Consider the following 24782-nt stretch of genomic DNA (forward strand, 5'->3'; position numbering starts at 1 on the left):
AGATGGGTTTATGTGAACCACTACCCATGAAACATGGGTCAATGAGTTTGACAAAAAAATTGCATGCTTGAATCCTGATAACAATATCACAATTTGACTTGCTATGGAAAAATATTTCCACTTATTAATTGATGAGCTTAAGGGGATTTCTAAGGAATGGTTCATAAGGCATAACACTCGGTGAAGGTTTTTCAAATGGGATTGAAAGTAGAGTGGGTTTAACCATGGATAAAACTCTATAGTTAAGCATTCTAGCTAGAGTAGTACTTGGATGGGTGATCTCCCAAGAAGTCCTATTGCTTCACCTCTCTAAGTATCGCCTAGATGCAATGCATGCTAAGTGCTCCATTTATTCTCATGAGGGATGAGTTCATGTGAACTAATACTCATGAAAAATGGATCAATGAGTTTGACTAGAAAAACCACACAATTAAGTCCCTATAGAAATATCACACTTTCACTTGTTATGAAAATATATGTGCTACTTATCAAGCCTAATAAGGATAATAGTATTAGGTTACAAAGGAACTAATAAATATAAGGATTATCTCTCACAACCACAAATTGTGACACTTTTTTACAATTGTAAGAAAAATAAATCCACTACACCTAAACCTCAATTTTGTATCTCTGTAACTTACTTCTTTGTTTTTCTAGATTCTTACATAAGGAATGTCGATTCTATGACATCAAATAATTTTTTATTATTTTATGGGTCCATTGTGAGGGTTTTTACATCCTAGATTATACATGCCAACCTAACATTCCCCAGGGTTTTAGCCAAATTGGTCAGTGGAATGTTAGGTTACATGAATGAATCTTTTGACCCTTACGGGTTTTAAACTAGTCTTCATAAAAATTGCTCCAAATTATTCAAATATCCATCAAATTACTTCAAACTAGGTGAAATAGAAACTTAATTCACCACTCTATACATACATGTACATTCACTGAGTCTCCTAATATGTACAAGTTCATACTTACACAAGAAAAGGGAAAATTAAAAATTTCTCATAATAGTTTAATCAATTTCATCCCAAAATTTTCATGTGTATATTCATCAAACCCTATGATTAATTTGAATTTTTTTTATGATAGTTGGAACCAATTTCAACCAAATTCCAGACTTACATAGCCATTAGAGGCAAAGTTGTAAAAGTTACTCAAAAGTTGTTATGCAACTTTTTGACAACTTTGCACTTTTTGAGAAATTCACACAAATAACTATGATATGCACATTTTTATACCATATTTGTGCCAAAAATGTCCAAATAGAGTAGAAAATGTATATCCTACCTAACCCTTACTTGTTTGACCAATTTGATGCATATTGATGTATTAGGTCTTGATAGGGCTTACAAAGTGTTTTGGCTCTTTGGCCTTAAAAAATGGTTTCAAAGCCCTCAAAATTTTCATGTGATGGTCTCAAAGGAATTATTAAAGTGAAAACAAAACAAAACAAAAGATAATTCTTTGCAGACCTTTCGAGGGTGCTCCTACACCATTGTTGGTGGTTTCTTTGGGATTTTTTTCCCTCTAAGACAAAGGCCTTTAAAAGAGGGATTTATGTGTATTATTGGGTCTATTTTATGGATGAAAGGATTCTTAATTATATTTTCCTTGGTTTGTACCCATTTTGGTTTGGGTTTTATATCGTATTTGTGGCCTTGTTTTGAAATTTCACTAATAATGGCTCCCTTGTTTGGAGCCTTTGATAAATGGATTTTGTTTTTAGGTTATTTTGCACATGTTTATTTAGGGGTTTTACTCCCCCATCCATGTTTAGAGGTTTTTAGGGTTGTTAATAACAAGAAGTCTTAGAATGTTTTTTTCTTATTATGCCCTTTATGTTGCATGTGAATGCAATGAAGCATGTGCTTCTCTTGTAATTTGAGGTTCTATTGGCTACTTTAGAATTCCCTTTTGAAGATCTTTTTTATATGGGTATCTTTCATGAACCCCATGTTTTGCTATTAGATATTATGATACTTTTTGTTTGGTGATGAAGTTTTTGTTGGTTCTATTTTTCTTGGTGGCCAAGAAGGCACTAGTAGTTTTTGAGGTCCTAGCTTGGCCTTGGTTTTTTTAGGCTAGGATGTGGCTTTCTCAAAGAATTTTTTATTCCTTTTATTTTTTTGGGCTTCTTTGGATCTTTGATGGGATCCTTCTAGTCTAGATTTCATGGAGGTGAAGTCTACCCCTATAAAGGTGGGGTTTTAATGGTGGCTATATTATGGGAATGACATATTTTTCTCTTGATATTCTCCTTCTTATTTCTTATTGAGGTAGAGACATATCCTATTGAGGTGAAGATTTTTTTTTGTGGGATTTTGGTAGCTTGATGTGATATTCTCCTGACTATGATTACTTAGAGACTAGATTTAAGCTTGTATGGATCACCATTTTGGCTTTCATTCCCTCTATTGTTCCTATTTAATTGAGTTTCCCTTCTATTAAGGTGGAGTAGAATTTTTTTAGTGAGGGTTTATTTCATTGTTGGGAGTTCCGTGCCAAAATAAATTGGTTGGTTCTAGGTGCCAATTCAAAATCCAAATTGAAGGTTTGGGGAACCTTCAAAAACTCCATCCTTTTTTTGCACCTAATTAATTGAGAGGTGTTATAGTTTGAATGGCTTGGACACCATATTTTTTATGATTTTCAAATTGGTGTCTCTATAAGTGAAGGATTTTTGAGCCCTATTAAAAACTAATTTTCTTTCCTTTCTTGGACAATGTTATTATCTATTTAGGATGATGGATTTTGTTTTATTGGGATGAATGTTTATTCTTTCTCTATAAAGGGGTTAGGGCGCTTTTAAAATTATTTCCTACTTAATAAATAACTTTTCAAAACTACAAACCATTTTCCAATTTACATAATTGATCCTCCAACTAGTCTATCAATAATTATTTTTATAGATCTATTATGAATGTGTACAATGAGTTGGGGATTGCAAGGGACTATGAACAAAATTGTCCATATAGTAGAAACAATCATTGAATACATACCTACAATAGAAAAAGCACAAAACATAGTAAAATACCCAATTGAATGAACTTGGAAAAACAAAAATCCTACACTAATCTTACAAAAGAGAAAAAGACCTTCAAACCTAGAAAGAAATTATAGAGACAAATCTCTCATGCTCTTCTACTTTTTAACTACCTTGCACTATATTTGTTGGAAGTTTTAGCATTCATGCAAGATTGCACAACACCATGACAACGAGGGATTCTTGGGCATGCACAACATGAAATGTTATTTTTCCTCTTGTCCATATTTGAGGTTAGAATACTTTTATGATTGATTAATAGAGATATAGCTGTGAAATTTCTTTGAACTACCTCCATCTTTGATAGGTCTAGCCTATCTCCAAAAGAAAATGAAGTACAACCTATAATGTATTTCTATTATTTTTTGTCATTATTTTCGAAATATCATATATAGATGCAATAATTGGTTTATTTTCTAGGTTCTTTTTGGAGAAAGAACTATCAATATATGTATTCCCCTCATGGAAGTTATAGACCCTAACTATATCATCAATAAATTGGTTTTCCAAATATTTTGTAAGGAAAAACTCACTGGTTATGTGTGCTAATTGTCCATAATCTTGGTACAAATTTAAATAATTAGATGAAAAATTAGAGAGTATATTAGAAGGGAACAAAAAAGAGGGGATTGTGGTGACATAATCTAGTCACCTGTAATAACAAGAATAACATCCTCAATTATGGAGCTCTTGAGTAGACATATTTGAGAGAGGTGTTGATGATAAAATTGCCTAGATAATGGGTAGTCCCATATTCCAACCAAAAAATTGAATTTGCAATTGAAGGACATGTAAGAAAATATGGCATAGTTAGTAGGCATTGTTATCAACATGAATAGTGAGTGTGTTAGATATTAACGGATAATGATATTGTCATTAGGAATCACCACTAAGTGTAAATAAAGAGGTAATGAAGAAAACCAAGCTATAGGAGGTAAAAATAGTGGAAGTAGTGCATGACCAAATCAACTTACATTACACAATGTTAAAGCTTGAATAGTTGACAATTTAATAAGATGTAGCTATGTGGAATAACTAGCGCATACAAAAAATGGTATGGACTTCTTGAGGTAGACTAAGAAAATTCAGAGAAGTCACTTCTTCACAAATAAATAGAAAATAATCATCACTTTTAGGTATGACAACTAAGTTGACATATAGGACTACCAAAGAGGCTATTTAGCTCCAACTCAAATAAGACCTTAGATAAACCATAAGATATCCCCCATAACATGATTAGATAATGCTATTGGGATATGGTAATATCATCTTAGCATGAACCTAATTGAATTCTTGGATTCACAAGATTTACACCTAAACATTTGTCAGATTTTTTTAAAAAGTTTTGAAAAAATACAAAAATAAAATTAAGAAAAATGTACTTAAATTTTTTAAAGAGAAATAAATACATCCACTACATGAAACCTCACAAATAGGTACCTTAGGTAAGTACCATGGTGAAAAATGGGTAATTGGTGTCATTTGTAAGGACTTCACTCCTTTCTCATTTAGTACTTTACTTTCTCATTTGCATCAATGCCCTTACCCTTTGCACCATAATAATCCTCCCACCCTATCATAACTTGTGAATTATTTTTTGTCTTCTACACATGTTTCTTCTACACACTAAGTTAATCCTAACCCTCATTGGGAACACTAACAACCTTAACAATGGATTTGAGAAATCAATATCTCTTATGGTTAGAGGAAGCATCTTCTTAAAATATCATGAAAAGATCATTAAAATCATAAAATATCCTAAAAACCCTTAAAATATAAATATTCTAAAAACAAATTTTAAAATCCTAACATGGCTTGAAAAAATCCTAAAAATTTCTAAAAATCATAAAATGTCTTGAAAAAATCCTCAAAATCATAATGTCATAAAAAGTCCTTAAAATCATAAAAATTCTAAAAAAATATTTAGGAAAAATATCTAATAAACATTGTCAAGACACAAATACTTTGAATGAGCATGCAACTTTGGACTCTAATAAAATCATGACATCTAGAATGCAACCAAGCAAATATTACAACATCTTATAAATGTATCAAATCAAGTACATAAGTTAAGACATAAATCCTTTCCACATGGAGGTAGGATGGTTATTCAATGTCTTTGATTATTTTTATTTGACATACCTTTTAGCTTTTCCATAATATCTTTGACTCGATATTATATCTCAAAGATATCTTTGATTAGAAGGGCAAGGATAGGGCATGTTCATATTTCTTCTTCTTATGGATAATTGCATAGTAATATGACGAGTCCTCTTATGACATGATTTTCTAAAATCATCGAGGATGTATGTGTCTCATGTAAATTGAGGTGCTCTTTGATTGTCTAATGTGTTTTCATAAACACACATGGTGTGTCAATTCATTTGGATTTACAACATGTCACAATGAGGTTATCCATTTGCCACAATAAGATTGATGACGATATTAGCACTTTAAAAGAAAAATATTTCTCATCACTTGCATTTTTTTGTGATGTGAAGCTTAATTAGACTTAACTTAGTTAATTTCCCCCCACTTCATTTGGCACAATTTCCACCTAGATTCTACTATGGGGGTTAGGGGGCAACGCCCCATGCTCTAGGGGCCAAGGGGAAACGCTCTTGCAAGTTACTAGGGTAGTGTCATAGGTGGGGTCAAGGGGTACTGCCCCTTGTAGGATGTTAGGGTTAGTAGCCCCACGTTGCAATTTAGGCGGGGTCAAAGGGCAACACCCACAAAGCCAAAAATAAATTCACTATTGTAAAAGGTGTTGATAGTTATATTTATCTATTGGTCAGCTCATTCTAGCCCTAATTTTGTAAGCAAAAAAAACCTTGTATAAAATGGCTTAGGGTTAGGGATTTGGTGATGTATGATTAGATTGTAGCTTTTTGTGATGATATTGAGATGTAAGAATTACATATTGTAATCATGTTGTAATCAAAGGATAATATGAGTATTGGACTTGCTATTGGTGGACACAGTCCAGGGATTGGGTGAACCACATTAATGTTGGAAATTTAATATATACTAGGTGATTGAGAGGAGAGGGGTGAATCATGAACCAATAAATCTTTAAACTTAATTCACTAGTTAAACCATCACCACATAATCTGATCTAGTTGCATGCATAAAAAAATGAAAGCAATAGAACATTCATAAAACTTTGACACAATATTGGTAACCCAAAAACCTTCCAAAATATAAAGTAAAGCTAGGGTGGGGATGATACCTAGAAGCTTTATGATTGCATTATAAAGTTGTCTTATTAAGGCTTACAATTGGTCACTTCTGATGACATGCCTTTTTAGAAACAATAAGGACTATTAGGTCCACCTTGTTAAATAATTTACAAACATACAATGAAGTATGCACTTTGTTAGGAAATTTGGAATAAGACTATCAAGTACACCTTGTTAGACAATTTGATTGATGTACCTATTAGGATGAACCAGTGACTGATCTCTAATCTACAACTTTGATTTGCTGAATGAGATTCCTTGAATTACAAAAATCACTTGGTTGTGATAGATAAGTCTATGCTTTTCCTTATACTACTTGGAGTTCACACTCATCTACTTCTTACTTGTTCACATACTTGTAATATTTGGATATGATACAATGTATTACATATTTACTAATCCACTTAATTACCTTCTAGAGTAGGCTACAATACTAAATTTATCATAATTCACTAAGTCGTCCCACTGTTGTAACTCGGGTTCTGAAGACAACTTGATAATATCTTGAAACCCAAAAAACACTGTTAACACTCGACAAACTCTGGCACTCGGTTGACATTTGAAGCTCAATCCATACTGATCACTTCAAGTAGCAAGAACTTGGTCAACGTTACATGACTTAGTGAATACTAAGAAACTCGATAGATATTGAATCACTCAGTTCACATTGCATGGATCAATCAACATTGAATTTACTTTGATAACACTAGGAGTTTGGTAGACACTACTACCCTCAGGAAATACTGTAAACTATGTCAGATGCTCGGTAGATACTATGAAGATTGATGTGAACTATAGTTTAATTGATTAGCTTGGTAGCAATTCTGGAGCTTAGTAGCAATGAAACCAACTGATTAAGTGTTAAGTCACCAATAGACAAATGATTTGACCATAAGGTCAACAATCCCCCCCTTTGGCATTAGTGAAAAAAAAACTTATGATACCAAAAGTATGGATTCTAAAAATTACAAGTCAAAACTCCCCTTATCAACAATCTAAATCTTCGGCTTAGTTTTGACAGATGTCTACTACTATAGCTTGGTAACCTCTTTCTCTGTTTTGTTTTTTATTTTTCAAAATTGCTTTTGTAAGCATATTTTCTACTATCTATACATGTGTATTTGTACATGTATTTCCTTTCATATTAGTACTCCCCAATACACATATCTCAAGTATGATAATATACCAATAACCTTCTCCCCATTTTTGACATAAATGCCAAAGGTGAAGAATATTTACAAGTTAATACCAAAATGTGACAAGAAATCATTGTGTACCTTCAAAATGATTTCCATGGTCTTTTCCTGATTCTCTTTCAATACCTTAGATGCATGAAAGGCTATCTAGACTTCTTTTGAAAGTTCTATCATGTGGTCAACTATGGAGAAATTATTATCATGGATCAATGTCTTTGCATGTGCAATATGCTTCTGTAGTGCATCCATGTTGGGAAGGAGCATGCCTTGAATATCTACAAGTGTGGCACTACTCTTGGCTTCTTCTCTTAATAATTCTACCTAAAGATCTATCAAGTATTTGATCTTCACAAAATGTGCATAGCTACTGTTGGGATCAAATGATAATTGTTGTGCACTTGCCTTCATGTCCTCATCTAGCTTGGTTAGTTTATGCTTTATTTCTTTAATGAAGATAGATGTATCACTTAATTTGACAAATAAAGAAATAACATTATTTACATAAGTTTCAAGTGTAGCAAGAATAGTAGATAATTCTACTTGGTCAATAGCTATCTTTTGTGCTACCTTCTCCAAAACTTTGTTCCCAAATTTTCTTTCTGCCCTCTATAGGAGTTTATCTTGTCCATTTAGCTCTTCATTATTTTTGTGAACAACTTCAACCAATTGATCCAAAATAGGTTGTTTCTCATCAACCTCAATATTTAGAATATCTGCAAATATGCTTTTGGTATCTTCAAGTACCTAATATTTCTTTTTGTTCTCTTCTCTAAGCTTTAGTTGTTTAGCTCTCTTTTTCCAAAGCTCACCAATGGTATCCATCTGATCAGGTGTTAATTGGAAAGATCACAATCTGGTATTTCAATGTCCTCCTCTAGATCAATATCTTCTTTAGATGCTTCTACTTCTTTTCCCTCTTCCATTGGGATAGTAGAAGGAACAATTTCTTTTTTTCTCTCAAAATTTTGTACTTGGTTGAGGATTGACCTCAACTATCATTGCACTTATTGTAGACTCACTCGGTATAGAAAAAATAGTAGAATATATAGAAACAACAAAAAATGTAGAATAAATGATACTAACAACATGAATATCTTGATGTTGCTTGATAATGCTTGATGCTAGAAATAATGTAGCCTATTGCTTGGTAGATGAAGTGAAGGAAGCTTCAATCATCATGATACTTGGTAATGTTGTTCCAGAGATTGGTTGGGTGCTTGGTAATGCAGTTTTTACCTCAACCAACTTGGTAGAAGCCTTCTTTGAGCTAGGTTGCACTAAGTATTTGCTCAGAGAATGAGGAAAGGAGGCCATAACCTCTACTACTATCTTCACTACATCGGATTCTTGAATACTCTAAATCTTAGGAAGATCTCCCCCTATAGCTTCTTAATCTTCTTCATTTTCAACATCAACATTAACAACATTATTAATTTCTTCATCATCCATTTCTTCAGTGTCTTTCTCAACACCTTCATCATCATCAATTTTGCACAACCTAATCACTGAGTTTGTGCAACCCATATATGTTCTTCCATGTTATGGTGTTAGACTTCACAATTGACTCAATATCCTTTGATATGATCAATAATACATTGAATTTTGGTATAAGCCTTATTATATTCTCCTTTAATTATTTATTTACCTCTTTATCATTGAGACTTGGCATGAGTTGTCTCAAAGTCTATTATTTGATGTCTCTTGCAACATTTACTACATTTTCCCATACTGGTGCATTTTCCTTGAGAATTACATCAGGAACTTGTGCTTTTATCTCATCATGAGAGTATTTCCATTTTTCCATTTTTGCCACTAGGGCATCCTTGATTTATTTCTTCTCCTCTGCAGTTCTAGTATCATACTTAAGAGACTTGAAGTATGGCATGCCACCTCCTTCTAGTATTTTTAATCTCTCTTCAAATGTAGGGGAAATCTTCTAAAATATTATTTGTTTAGCTTCATTTTCATCCTCTCCAAGCTTAAGTTTCCTTCTTGATTTTTTTGCTCTTCTAGTGAACATAGTTGGGGATGATTTGTAGGTTTGGATATAATTACCTTCCCTTTCTTCTTGGGAGGATCTTCCTCTTCAGGTTCCTCTTTCTCTGCTTCTTCTTCCTCACCTTCTTCTTCTTCAAAGTCATTACCTTTTTCTTCGATTAGCATGAGAGGGGAACTTGATGATTTGATGTTCTTTAATATTTTCTCTACCTTCTTCCTTCCTCTCTTCACTGCCCAAGGTAACTTGATCTCAAGTTCAATTATGGCCTTAGCTTCCTCATAGGTGCCAAAATAAGGTGCCTTGGGGTCTAATAGCTCATTCAAGAGAGCCTTAATTATGTCCTTGGTGTCATCTATGTTAACCTCATACCCTAGAGGTTTAACCCATGCCACTCTAGGCCTTACTGCCTAGATATAGACCTTGTCACAATCAACCAGAAAATAGATGTTCTGCTCATAGTCTTCTACCAACTTCCTTGGTATTTCGAATCCATTTTGCATTTTCTCTTTGAAGGTATCACAATAGTTATCCATTATAGTTTAAAAAATTTCACCCATCTCTATTATAAACTCATTGATTTGATATAACATCGGTGTATCCTTTTTCCACACGTAGTTCCTTTTGAAGGGAAATTTTTTTGTATATAGAACAATAAACAAGTCAACAAAGAACCAAACTTGTAAGGGTTGTTATCTAAGGCTTGGATGTTGTCCATGTTCTTGTTGAATTGGTTCAACATTAGCTCGACAAGGTCAAAAGATAGGTTATTCTTCATCACCTTTAGTGTTAGGTCAACAACTTCGCATGAAACGATTTTCAAATGGCTCAAGTTGTATATATTATGTGCAATCACATAAATACCAAACTTTATCTCCATGTATGTAACTCCATTCAGTTTCATACCTATGCCATCCCAGTCAGCAAGAGTTCTCTTAGTAATTTGAACCTGACCTAGGGTTTTCGTAGTCTTTGCCTTGTTTAACATTGACAACTCAGTTATCTTGTGGATCATCTTCTTTGTAATCTGGATAGGATGATCCAACCACAAATGCATTTCATGGACTCGACTTAGGATGAACCTAATCCATCTTCCTTGGAAATCCCTTGGCATATATAGAATATGCATCAAACCCTTCGTCCTCGAATGTTTATGCTTAGGTTTCAAAACACCATCCACACATAGCTCATTGTAAGCCTGGTTCATCTCTAGGGTTCCTAGTTCTTGAATTGAGAAGTGATAAAATGACCTAATGTCATTCATAAGAAGTACCTTTTGTGGAATCTGAGGTTGTTCTCTAGCAGGGTCAAGTGCCTCTGCAACTATTGGACTCAACTTGAATGTGGGAGCCTTGCAATCAACTCCACAAACCAACATCTCCAAACCCTTTTTCACCTTGCTGCTGGAAGATGCCACTCTATTCGGTTAAACTTTTAATCATGGGAAAAATCTTCAGCAAAAACCACTTGAATCACTCAGGGGCTTTGAAATTCCTCTTTTCTCTTAGCTCTAAAAATTTGCAGTGAAACAATAAATTCAATTTCCTCCTTTTAACAAAATTTAGTCTTTACCATTGCTATTAATGTTTCATACAAATATTTTCTCGATGATAGGTTGTCCTCCACTTAGTTTGAACTTTGTACTTGATAGAGTCACGAACTTGGCATCTGCATCCAAATTTTTTTAAGGTTATGCATCTCAACCTTGCTTGGTAAGGTCTTCATCTTTCATCTTCACTCAGTGATCTTTGTGCATCTTAAATGTTGATATGGATCTTCTACTTGCTGACTATAACTAATTTTAGATGTCTTCTTCTGAATCACTGTTCTAGTAATCTCCACACAAAACTAGGTTGAAATGGCTAAGTCACCCAACTCATTGACTTGGGTGTCAACACTTGCATTACTTTGATTTTCATCCTCAAAAAATTTTCTTACCCATTGCCACCTCATATGACTTCTAATATTGTCAGCCTTTTCTTTCTTGTCATATTCAATTCTTCCTCTATTCATATAGTTCTTGGCAAGATGTCCAAGTTCTGTACACTTTGTAGTATCTCTCTTCCTTGTGTGATGTTTTATGCAGTTTTCTACAATGTGTCCAAACTGAACACAATAGTGACATCTACACCATGTATTATAATCCCAACCAATTATGGCTTTGATAATTTGTTTTGTTGGGTTCCATTTCTTGGTTCTACACTTTAAAGATCTATGTCCTTGTTTGTTGTAGTTGTGACACTTTCCTTCAAACTTAGGTTTCTCTGTGCATTCACTTTCTCTATGTCCTCATTTGTTGCAATTGTAACACTTTCCACTAAGCTTTGATTTTCCAATGCCCCAACACTTGTTTGATGTATGACCCATTTTTTACAATGACTATATGTAGGCATTTTATTCTTTTGAGCTCCTAGCTGAGATGATTCACCTTCTTCTATATATCCTAATCCAACTTTACCTTTTTGTCTGAATTGAGTTCTCTTACCCAATTGATTCATGTTGTCTTGTGAATTCATTATCCTCTCATTGGTCTACTTCTCTATGGTGAGATCATTCTTCAATCTTACATTTTTTGTCCTCAAGTTGATAAGCTCTTGATTTGTTTCATTGAGTTGATCAATCAGATTTGTTTGTTGAAGAGATAGTTGATTAATTGCATTGTCCTTTTCTTCTATTTCTTCATTAGCTTTTTCCTTTTGTTCCATGACTTCACCTAATATGGCTAATTCAATTTCTTGTTCTCTTTTCAACTTTATGACTTCTTCATAATAGTAAGATTATCTTCAAGTAGATTTGTGATTGTTGCATCAACTTCATCTAAACTTCTTTCTTGACAAATGTCTTTAATTTTTCTTCAGTGTAGAGATTGTCTTTCATCTATGTTGCAAGATATTTTTATCTTTTTAGGGATTGAGAGAGTTTCTCCTTTGATTTCTTGAGTTGATCCAAGGCTAATTGCAAATCCAACTTTTCATTTTCAATAGCTTTTTCCAATCTATAGACTTCCATTGTCTCTAATCTTTTCTCAAGTTGCTAAGCTTATGATGTGAGAACCAAAACTTTGATACCAATTGTTGGAAATGTAATATAGATTAGGTGACTGAGAGGGGAATGGTGAATTAGGAACCAATAAATCTTTAAACTTAATTCACCAATTAAATCATCACCACATAATCTGATCTAGTTGCATGCATGAAAGAATGGAAGCAATAAAACATTCATAACAGTTTGACACAATATTGGTAACCCAAAAACCTTCCAAAATAGAAAGTAAAACTAGGGTGGGAATGATACCCACAAGCTTTATGACTACAGTATAAAGTTGGCCTGTTAAGGCATACAATTGGTCACTTTTGATGACCTTCCCTATTAGGAGTAGTAAGGACTATTGGGTCCACTTTGTTAAAGGATTTACAAACATACAATGGAGTATGCACTCTATTAGGAGGTTTGGAATAAGACTGTTAAGTCCACCTTATTAGAGGATTTGACTAATGCACCTGTTAGGATGAACCAATGATTGATCTCTAATCTATAACTTTGATTTGTTGAATGAGATTCCTTGAATTACAATGATCAATTGATTATGATAGATAAGTCTCTTTTTTGACTTATACTTCTTGTAGCCTTCTTCAATTCACACTCATCCGCTTCTTATTTGTTCACATACTTGTTATATTTGGATATGATACAATGTATTACATATATACCAATCCACTTAATTACCTTCTAGATTTGGCTACAATACAAACTTTATCATAATTCCCTAAGTCAGCCCACTGCTGTAACTCAGGTTCTAAAGACAACTTGATGATGTTTTGACACCCAAAAAACATTGTCAACACTTAACAAATTTTGGCACTCGATTGAATTTGAAGTTCGGTCCATACTGATTACTTCAAGTAGCAGGAACTCGATCAACACCATATGACTTGGTGAATATTGAGACACTTGGTAGATACTGAATCAATCAGTTGACACTACATGGCTCAGCCAACACTAAATTCACTTTGATAACACTATGACCTTGGTAGACACTACTATGCTTAGGTAATACTATAAACTATCTTAGATGCTCAATAGATACTATGAAGCTCAACATGAACTATAATATGATTGATTAGCTTGGTAGCAACTGAAACACTTGGTTAACGCTGCTAGAAGTATGGTACACTTGGTACCAATTGTAGAGCTTGGTAACAATGAAACCAACTGATTACATGTTAAGTCACTAATAGATAAATCAGACCATAAGGTCAATAGTTAAATCTTTGTGTCTTGTGTTCTCTTCTATGTGCTTTATTATTTTTTGATATGGGTTATATTTGCATTTAATTATTATTTCTGTCCTCTTTATCCTAACACATTTTCTCTTTCATAATTTGCATCTCTCATCATCTCCATTTTAATCATTCATCTCTTTGATCATGTTCCCTTCTTCCTTATTTTCTTTTTCTTTTCTATCACATAGAGATCATTCAATCACTTTATCTAATCGATGCATGTCTTTGAGTGTGAGGCCTCACCCGATCCGTCATAGTATAGATGACATATTTGCATTATGATACTTTTAATTTGATGTTTAGATATACTTTCGAGACTATAGGGTTATTTTATTTTAATATCTGTATTTTGATGATCCACACTTATGTCTACACATTAAGACCTAAATGATATAATTAATGATTTCGTTCATGTTTTAACCTTTTTCAATTGCTTTGATAGAAGTTGAATTGTAGAAATGCTTATAATGTGAAATTGTAATGTTTAAGTGGGGTATGTTACTTGCATTCTGATATTGAGGATTTGGATATGTTGACATTATTCAAGAAGGACAATAGCTTATTTTATCTATTGATTTTGACATTTACAATAGTGTTTTGCATTATGATATGTACTAAGAACCTGATATTGTAAATGGAATGATTGAACACATATGGATGCAACTTTATGACATGATAGAATTAGATAATGATGTGATGTGAAATGTTAATTTGATTATGATGATTTATGATATGCAGATAAATGTTAATTTGATTATAATGATTTATGATATGCAGATGCATGTTAATTTGGTTATGATGATTTATGATATGCAGATTTTGATATTTTAACATTTTGGATAAATTATTTGAAATGATTAGGAAAGGAAATTTAATTGAAATATGTTAATATATATATATATATTACATAACATTTGAAATTATATGCATTTATGATGTATATTTTATATGAACTCCTTGGATTACTGATGCTTGAGCTTAATGTGTAGGAAGTGGAACCATGGAAAATTTGGGGGGAAACAAGATCCAAACCTATGTGAACACAGTTTAACCAAGGCAAATCTTTGGAAGATTCAAAAGCCTTGTTGTGAAAGTATTTTGCTTCATAAATGTAAGTTTTCTTATATCTGGAAATGTTTAATCATAAAGATGCATTAGAGACATGTCATGGTGAGGTGGAATGTGCTTTTATGTATCACTTGACACTTGTGGATTTTGTGTGCAATGACATGTCATCTAGGGTTTTGGTCATGGTGGCATCTTACCCTAAAACTAATTACCTTGCTAATAAGTAAGTAAACCCACTTGACAAGGGGTACAATGGGTCACAATCAAAGGAAATTCGAAATTAGACTTGGCTAGGGTTTTGAGAGGTCATTAGGTGGTCCCAGAGTGTCTATTATGTGAAAACAAGCTACCCATATGATAGTATAGCATGTTAGGGACCTAATTTTGACCATGATAGTGACTAGACAACCTAGAGGACCCCTTTACCAATGCCTTCTTCCATCAATTCGAAAATGGAGTTGTCACATGAGCTCTTTTCCATGTTTCCACTAAGTCAAAAATAACAAACTTAGAGGGAGACAAGTTTGTAAGAGGAAGTGGCTTGGTGTTTTTGCCAAAATAGTTAGTGGAAGGGCTTTTTAGGGAGTCTTGGACAAACTAGTGGGGTGTTCACCCACTCTCTAAGTTTATAGATAGTTAGGGTTTTTGGAGGGAGGCTAAGGGAGCTCTTTATCAACTAGCATTGCCATTATCTTGGACCAAGGTTGGTTTTCAAACCATGAACATTTTTTTTAGCATTGCATAATGAATTTGCAAGCATGGAGCATTTTTATGGGATCATGTATAATTGTTATTGTGAATCTTGTATTGTGTTGTGGTGGTGTGATTGTGAATTGTGTTGCATGAAATTTCTTGATTTTCTTTCTTGATCTCCTTGTTTTGATTTGAATGTCAAGTGTTGTTATGGGTGTGAGGGCTTAACTCACCCTTTGGGGAGGGAAGAAAAGTCTAGGGTGAAGGGTTTAGTTGGGCTTGAAATATAGTTGAAAACTTTGGAGTATGGGCTCCATTGTATGCCATATTCATTCATATCTTGCTTTGTGGGTGATAAGGGAAAGATGGTGTAGGAAGGAAGTTAATGGAGTATGGGCTTCAAGGAAGCTATAGCTATTGGTAGTATGTTTGGAGAATGTTTGTGGAAGCCCCGAAATGGCATGAAATTTGTTGATTTGTAAAAAGCCTCGAAAGGGCATGAAAAATTGTTTATTACAGATATGGTATGATATGACAAGTCTCTTTTTTAAAAGCACACCTTCACCCTATGTTCAAGGTTACTTTAGTGAACCATTGTGAAATACCCTTGGGATGGGATTGTTTAAGTGTTGTAATGTAATGTTTATACATCTGTAAGATTGGAATGAAACTAGGTTTGAATCTTGTTTCCCCTAATCAGTGGATGGCTTTATAGAAGCCTAGGATGGGAGGTGAGCCTCCATGGTTCCAAGTTTTGTGTTGTTTGCAGGTTTTTGAGAAGATGGTTCCTATGAAGGGATTAGGGTTTTCCTCTTAGCAATATTGAAAAATCAAGTGTGTAGAGAAACAAATCATCCCATGTCATCTCAAAATGTGTTGTGATGTTAAACCTCCAATTTTGTTTCAATGTGATGTAAAAAGAAGTTTTCTAATTATTGCATATTGTTGAAATTGTGAAGTTCAGAAATTGTACAAAGTGGCCTTTGTAAGGAAATATTCATTAAGAGTTTCACACTATGTGATTTGATGTAATATGGAGAAGTTATGTACTGAGACCCTTCTTCTTATGTTGATTGTAAATCATTTGGTAGAAATATTTCATAGTTGTCATGTAGAAGATTATTATGGATATAGTTGACTCAATTCAAAACATAGGTTGATTGATTTGAAAAATCATATGTTATGAAATGGAAGAAAGTCATCATATTTTGAAAGTTCATTTTATGTGTATGAAAATTAGTTCATTTGGATTTCAAGTTCTAAGAGATCCTAAGAAATGATTTAATTTGTTGCTATAACAAACAATACCAATTGTAACTAAACCATAATAGTTGACATTATAAATAACCATGTACATGAATGTGTTTAAAACTTGTTAGCTTAAAACAATAAATCCCTAGATTAGATAACACCATCGGATCATCAAACATGTCCCCTAAAATTCCATGGTAGGAATAAAAGAAATTAGCTTGAGCAAAATACATAGTCCAAATCTATGAGGAAAAGTATGCTGTAGGTGTACATTTTACTACTCTGGAAATTGTATGAGGATGAGGAAATAAGAGGATGTATATTACATACCAATATTTTATTCAAAACTATATACCCAAAATCTTTTATAAAGATACAATTAAAAATAAAAACTTAAGAGCAAAAGAAAACACAATAATAATAAACTAACATCTAGGTACCTAAACTATGTCTACTCACCTTGGGATGTTATAAAACATCCCACCTCCAATTGTAGTCACATGAGTAGAGATGTGTTTCACATGTAAATTTGAACCTAATAAAATAAAATATAAAATCAAAACACTTGAACCAAAGAAAAATAAAGAATAATATATAAATACCAAACTTAAATATTGATCAATTTATGTTACCTAGGTGTCACCTTTTAAGAGTGGAAGAGACCATGTTCAAACCAAAAAAAAAAATTACCATGAAAAAAGGGGCAGTGGTCCCCACTAGGCGGCCATACTTTAGCCATACCTTGAACTTAGGTGAAAGACAATGATGATGACCTTTGGTCCTGACATAAGTTAGAAAACTTCTCTTAGGCGCCTACTTTTCTTTGGATATGTGAAAAGCGCATAAGACTTGGCACTACACCCAACCACCTCACGCCTAGGAAGGAGGAGATAAAAGCTTGGGAAGTGGTTCATGTCTGATTTGAGATGCTTAAGTCACCTCACATTGGGATCCATGTTGGCCACCTTGTCATGGTTGTCTCCTAGGCATCCAAGGGAGGGATGGGACCCTTGTCACCCGACCTTGGAAAGAGCAAATAGGGGCACACGAGTCTGGAGTGAGGGGACTTTGTATGTAAAGGGAAAGACATTATTATTAGGGATAATTATTAATTCTTTGGGTTTTATGTGAAGTCAAGTGTAGGTAGATGAATAAACTCTTTATTAGTCTAGCCTATTTATAGGCTGAGACTTATGTTTTCACTTGATTTTAGGCTATTAGTTTGCCTTAAAAGCTCTGCCTTTGCAAAATATTAAACATGATTTCCAATGTTTGAAGTGTCTTTTTTTTTTTTGAATTTCTTGAAAAGTATTTCTTTTTTCTTATTGGTTGACCCTATTTTTGCTAGGGGTTTAATTAATTTTTCATTCTGAAAATTACAAAAAAATTGTCTAATCAACTAAAAGTTTTTAAAAAAAAAGTAAATTTAAGTCTCCATATCTCTAGACTTTCTCTTTATATATTATATGCTATATAATATATATAACTAGTAGTATGGAGAAAGGAAAGGACTAAGAATTAAATTATAAAATTTATTATAGAAGTTAATTAAATTTTATAAATGTTATTAAATTTTATTATATACTTTATTTTATATAATATTTTTTTTGAAATATATATATATATATATATATATATATATAATCCCTAATCTCCTTCATTATTATAATTTTAAAATGAGATTTAAGTTTAGCATTCAAATTAGTTTTACAAGTAAAGTTAGAGTTTAGTATGGGAATTCAATTAAGATTAGATTTATATTACGTTAGGTTAGGGTCAATAATATAATTGCATTTCGAGACAAGCACCACAATATTTACCCATTTAATGTTTATATTGAAAAAAAAGTTTGAGTAATTTTTTATTTTAGTAGATAGTAATGAAATACATATTATTTAAATAGATTGATAGTAAATACGCTAGAATAAATTCATAAATTATGAAGAAAATTTGAAGTCATCATATAAATGAAATTATTTAAGTCAATTGATTTAAAATAATATTGTACATATTGATTTAAAATAAAAAATATATGTTCAAACAACACTTTCCTCTAATTTTCTCTAATTTTCTATTTCATTATTCTATGTTCTTATGTTATAAAAGAATTAAATTTTATTTTAAAACTTATAAAATTAATTTACTTGATTTACTCTTTAATAATTATTAGTTTATATTACTTTATTTTAATTTTCTTCTTATAATTATTTACAATCATTTACTTATGCCAATGTTTGCTCAATCTATTCAAACAATATTTTTTTTTTTACTATTAGGCTGGACTCTTGCTGTAACACAACTCTTGTTTATTTAGGATTAGAATAAATAGTACTTAGGATTAAGCATAGCATAAATGAATAGGAGGTTGGTAATATGGAAGTTAGAATATTATTTAAACCCGTGTGTTAGTGGGGAAAAGGCTTAGCCTTGGGATGGTAGAATTAGGAACATTCAATAGTTTTTTGTAACTAATAATTAATACTTAATTAGTAAATAAAATAATGTAAAATAATAATAATATATAAATAATAATAAAAAATAAAAAATAAAGAGTAGCATGTATAACAATTATGTTTGAAATAAATATTCTAATAAACTATCTATATAATGCCAATGCTACGTACATGTATCTTGTATATGAAATGATGTAAATTAAGAACACAATAAGTGGTATAATTGACACCATTAATATTGTAATGATATGTTCCTATATTAATAATGCGGGGCACCGTAAGCGGTTATTAGATTAATGAGGAATGGTAGTTAGGGATATGACTATACATCATAGTAGTTTTGAAATGTTGGTTAGTAGTGGCTGGTCGTAAGACATCAAGGTTGAAAATTAATAAAGGATAAAATGTAAGAAAATGCATTTAAATGGTTATACCCTTGTAATGATAAACTAGAATGGAATTGGGAATGGAATATAACAAGTTAGGATTATGAAAACATATATGGCATGACGACCCGAAATAGAACATCTAGGAAAATTACAAAATATCTTCACATTCATACGAAATGTCTTGAATTTTAAGGATAGGCTATGAAACTTGGAATGACACATCATCTACCTCTTATGCTTTCAACGATTGTTAGAAACTAATTGGTTCCCCCCCCTGGAAACTTGAAATACAATAATTGGATTGAACAAATTTCTTCCGCATTATCTAAAATTAATGACCTATTAAAATAACATTCTAATGCTCTCGAGGAATAAGCGCTGATATACCACAAAGCACCCCATAGTTTGATCGAATATTAATAATAGAATTTATGTTATGCGCTATCTTTTAGTTCACCTTTCAAAAAAAAAAAATTTGTTGGTTGTGTTTTTTCTTGTTAAATTTAGGGCATGACATTGAGCCTTTAAATTCTATATTCAATTAATCAATTTTCTCTTAAGAATCTCATTGCCCCCTTGATCACTTACTTAATCATTGTTTCAAATTGTCTTGCATTGTCATCAATCCCCATCAGGTTAATCCAATCAATCACCTTAATCAACTTCTCACCCAACTAGACTGATCATTTCCATTAATTGTTTAATTATGCCTATCAATTGGGCATTTTCATCAAATCTATATTGTAACTTTATCACTTGTGCAACACTATTTACTCAATCATTTTCTTATATTTTATACAAAGATCAATCTTCCCATAACTTGTACGATAAATCTCTCAAGGGGGCATAAGATATCAATCGACATCCATACTAGGATATCTCTAGGGCATATATTTGTTAATCATTTTCTTTGAAACATTGCGATCGACCACATTGTCTCAAAGAGAAGCAAAATATAAACCCATTATTTTTTTCATTAAATTGTCATCAAATTAATCTCCAATTTTCCATTAATTAGGTGAATTCATTACAATAATCCTTTCAAACTATAATGGCCTTATTTTTCATCCATTATATCTAATCATCTCATTAATCCATCAATTCATTTAGATTTGCTATTCTCTCCTTATTTAATAAAACTACCTTTGAATAAAGCTTCTTGCTACTTACCGCTTCCCATTGACCACTTGTGATTTCCCATTCACCATTTATCCCTCTTATACCACTAATTTCCTATTATCCCACATTCACCATCATATGAGATTTCTTCGTGATGATATCTATTTAAACATCTTTTCTTCTCATCTTTGAGAATCTGTAATATTTATACCTAGTTCGCGTCCCTATTAATTTGCATTGAGTTGAATTTCTACTTACAAGGATTGGATCTATAAGATTAAACTAAATTAAATCATTCAATACTCATATACAAAAACTCATATAAGATATAATTATAATAAAAAATTAAAAAATCTCAGATTTACACTAATATCAGATATACTTTAGTTAAAAAGCAACATATTTTATTACAAAGTTTAATTTTTTTATTAAAAAAATTAAGTTTTTTTAATTAAAAAAATTAAGTTTTTTTTAATTAAAAAAATTACGTTTTTTTTTAAATATAAGTTTTATTAGAAGTAAGAAATTCAGAGGAACCGCGGTTACAGCAGTGTAATAGCTACAACATTAAGTTATAAAAACAGCTACAGCGCTCGACAAAGATTTCCTCGAATCGGAAATTTCGGTGAGAAAGTTTTCGTCAGATGAACCAAAGCTTACGGATTAAACAATTTGATCGAGGCAGTCAGGTTTAAACTTATTAATTGGACACGCGATGGCACGATTGTACCTTCCTTCAAGAAAGTTTGCCTTCTGGGCTAAGCCTACACAGAACACGGAAGCTGTGCTTTTCCCTATTCATTTTCATGTCACTAGATGCACCTTTTTCCTACACACTCGACTATCTCCAAACTTCACAATGCTCTGAAGTACTTCCACTATACCCCAACTTCCAAATGTTCAGGGTTTAAGCATTACGGCAGTTGCAGGAGCATACCAGAGATCAATTCTAGCGGTATCATTCCTAGTAAAATAAAAGATGGAAGCTTGGGTGCAAATGTAGATTTTAATGTTTCGAGTTTGCAAGCAAATGCAGATAACTATGATAGGCTTCTGCGAGCCTGCATTGACACCAAGGCTTTTAAAGAGGGCAAACAGGTCCATGGCCACATCATTAAAACTGGACTTTACTGGGAGACGTTTCTTCAAAACCAGCTTGTTAACTTTTATTATAAAATTGGAAATGCAGGAGATGCGCGCAAACTGTTTGAAAAAATTCCCAACCGAAACCTGCTCTCTTGGAATGCAATGGTTGCTGGTTATGTACAGAATGGGTATGGAGTTGAAGCTATAAGATTGTTTGCTGAAATGCAGGGAGCGAATCAGTTCATCTATGCTAGTTTACTAAGGGTTTGCGCAGGATTAATTGATTTGGAAACGGGGAAGCAAATTCAAGCACGCGCTATTATAACTAGATTCATGCTATATGTTTGTGTTGGGAATGCTCTTCTAAATATGTATGCAAAATGCGGCAACGTTGATGACGCTCGTAAAGTGTTCGATGAAATGCCTGAGCGAGATGTTGTGTCGTGGAATGCACTGGTTGCAGGATATGCCCAACACGGGTATGGTGAGAAATGCTTCAATCTCCTTATTCAAATGCAATCGGCTGGTGTACAAGCTGATCAGTTCGTTTTTACCAGTGTTCTGAGTGCGAACTCAAGGCCAGGGTTGCTGAGACAAGGTAAACAGGTACATGCCCATATTATAAAAACTGGATTTGAATTGGAAATTACCGTAGAGAATGCTCTGCTTGCTATGTATAGCAAATGTGATAGTATAGAGGAAGCACATGAACTGTTTGATAAAATGAAGCAGCGAGACGTTATCTCATGGACTACAATGGTGACGGGATATGCGCTGCATGGTTACTGCCATAAGGCTTTCCAGCTCTTTGAACGTATGCCCGCAAAGAATGTGGTCTCTTGGAATGCCATGATTGCAGGGTATTGTCAAAACTCGCAAGGTTGCAATGCTCTGAAACTCTTCTACCAAATGCAAATGGCAGGCATCTACCCTACTGAATTTACCTTTGGAAATGTTGTAAATGCATGTGCCAGCATAGCATCTTTGGAATATGGAAAGTGGATTCATGGCTTCATTGCTAAGACTGGCTACCAGTCAACTCTTCACGTTGGAAGTGCACTCGCAGATATGTATGTTAAGTGCGGGGATACAGATGATGCACGCAAAATTTTTGACCGAATGTCTGAAAGAAATGTGGTGTCGTGGACGGGAATGATAACAGGGTACGCCCAGTATGATCAAGGTGAGGAAGCCCTTAAACTCTTGTCCAAAATGCTAAAAACTAGTGTAATTCCAAATCAAATCACCTTGGCCAGTATCCTTGGTGTATGCGGCAGTTTGGCAACCTTGAAAGAAGGAAGGCAATGCCATGCTCACGCTATTAAAAGAGGATATATTACAGATATTGGAGTTAGCAATGCACTCACTACTATGTATGCTAAATGTGGAAACATCCAACATGCAATAGTAGTTTTTGAAAACATGCCTGAACGAGATGGTATTTCATGGAATGCTATGATTACTGGACATGCCCAGCATGGCTATGGAAAGACAGCTCTCCAACTCTTCAAAAGAATGCTTCAGGAAGGTCTAAAGCCAGATGAGATCACGTTTGTTGGTATTCTGTCTGCTTGCAGCCATGGAGGCTTAGTAGAGGAAGGCCATAAGTACTTTGAGTCAATGATTCAAGAGCATGCCATTATTCCTTCTGTTGATCATTATGCATGTATGGTAGACCTTCTCGGTCGTGCTGGCCGATTTGATGAGGCACAAAAGTTGATTAATCATATGCCATGTGAACCTACTCCATTAGTGTGGCGGACCTTGCTTGCCGCATGCAGAATACATAATAACTTGGAGTTGGGTAAACACGTTGCAGAAAAGATTCTTGACCTGGAACCACAACATCCTGCAATGTACGTGCTGATTTCAAATATATATTCCACAGCTGGTAAGTTCGATGTTGCAGGCAAAATGAGAAAAATGATGACATGCAGAGGGGTGAAAAAGGAGCCAGGATGCAGTTGGATTGAGTTCAACAACAAATTTCATTCATTTGTTGTCAGTGATCGATCGCATCCACAAACAGATCAGATTTATTCAAAATTGGAGGAATTAATGTGGCAGATAAACCAGGCAGGTTACGTGCCTGACACAAATTTTGTACTGCACGATGTGGAGGAGGAGCAGAAGAAGCGTGTTATCTCCCACCATAGTGAAAAGCTGGCGATTGCTTTTGGACTTATTTACAGAATCCCCGAAACACCTATCAGGGTCTTCAAAAACCTCAGGGTGTGTGGTGATTGCCACACTGCTGCAAAGTTCATCTCCAAGGTCACAGCACAAGAAATCATTTTGAGGGATACCACCCGTTTCCACCATTTCAAGGATGGACTATGTTCTTGTGGAGATTATTGGTAATCCAATCCAACAATCAGCAGGCTAAAGACATTAGGACTTTATAGTAAATGGATTCAAAGTCGCAAAACATCATTAATACTCTGTATTTTGTGGAATGGGATGATACAGAGAGGGGAATGATAACAGGGTACACCCAGTATGATCAAGGTGAGGAAGCCCTTAAACTCTTGTGCAAAATGCTCATATAATATAGGGTGATTGGAATGCTCATTAATTTATTGGATAAGTATAAAGGCAAAGATGTTATTGTAAAATAGCCACGTGAGATTTCCTCCTATAAAAATTTCTATCCTCCGAGAATTCCCGGTACTGTGGGAGACTAACTCTTTGATCTCATTAATGTAATTTAAAAAAATTAAATTTATTGAGTTTTATTGTCACATCTGTGCTCACTGGTCATCAAGTTTAAAACACCAATTAATTGCTTGGCTCACCTAAATTGAGGTCACAAGAGACTTCATTTTTAATTTTTTTCATAATGTATTAAAGATATAGAGTCAACTGTGTACAACAAGATCAAGTGCTGAAAAAAAAAAACTGACAGACAGCTAGGATAGAATCCCAAAAGCTAACAGAAACAAAAGGTCCTACCA

At 33.4% G+C, this 24782-nt stretch overlaps 1 pseudogene across 1 annotated transcript; it reads left to right on the top strand.

Moving 5' to 3' along the window:
* The first annotated feature begins 21356 nt into the window (after window positions 1–21356).
* LOC149572568 (putative pentatricopeptide repeat-containing protein At3g13770, mitochondrial pseudogene) lies at window positions 21357–24569 on the top strand (annotated as a pseudogene). Its single transcript, XR_016359933.1, has one exon. The product of XR_016359933.1 is annotated as a putative pentatricopeptide repeat-containing protein At3g13770, mitochondrial pseudogene (transcript).
* The last annotated feature ends 213 nt before the right edge of the window (window positions 24570–24782 follow it).

The sequence above is a fragment of the Cupressus sempervirens genome, chromosome 2, assembly GCF_028749045.1.
Source record: "Cupressus sempervirens isolate cs-2001-9-10 chromosome 2, ASM2874904v1, whole genome shotgun sequence".
Lineage (NCBI taxonomy): Eukaryota > Viridiplantae > Streptophyta > Pinopsida > Cupressales > Cupressaceae > Cupressus > Cupressus sempervirens.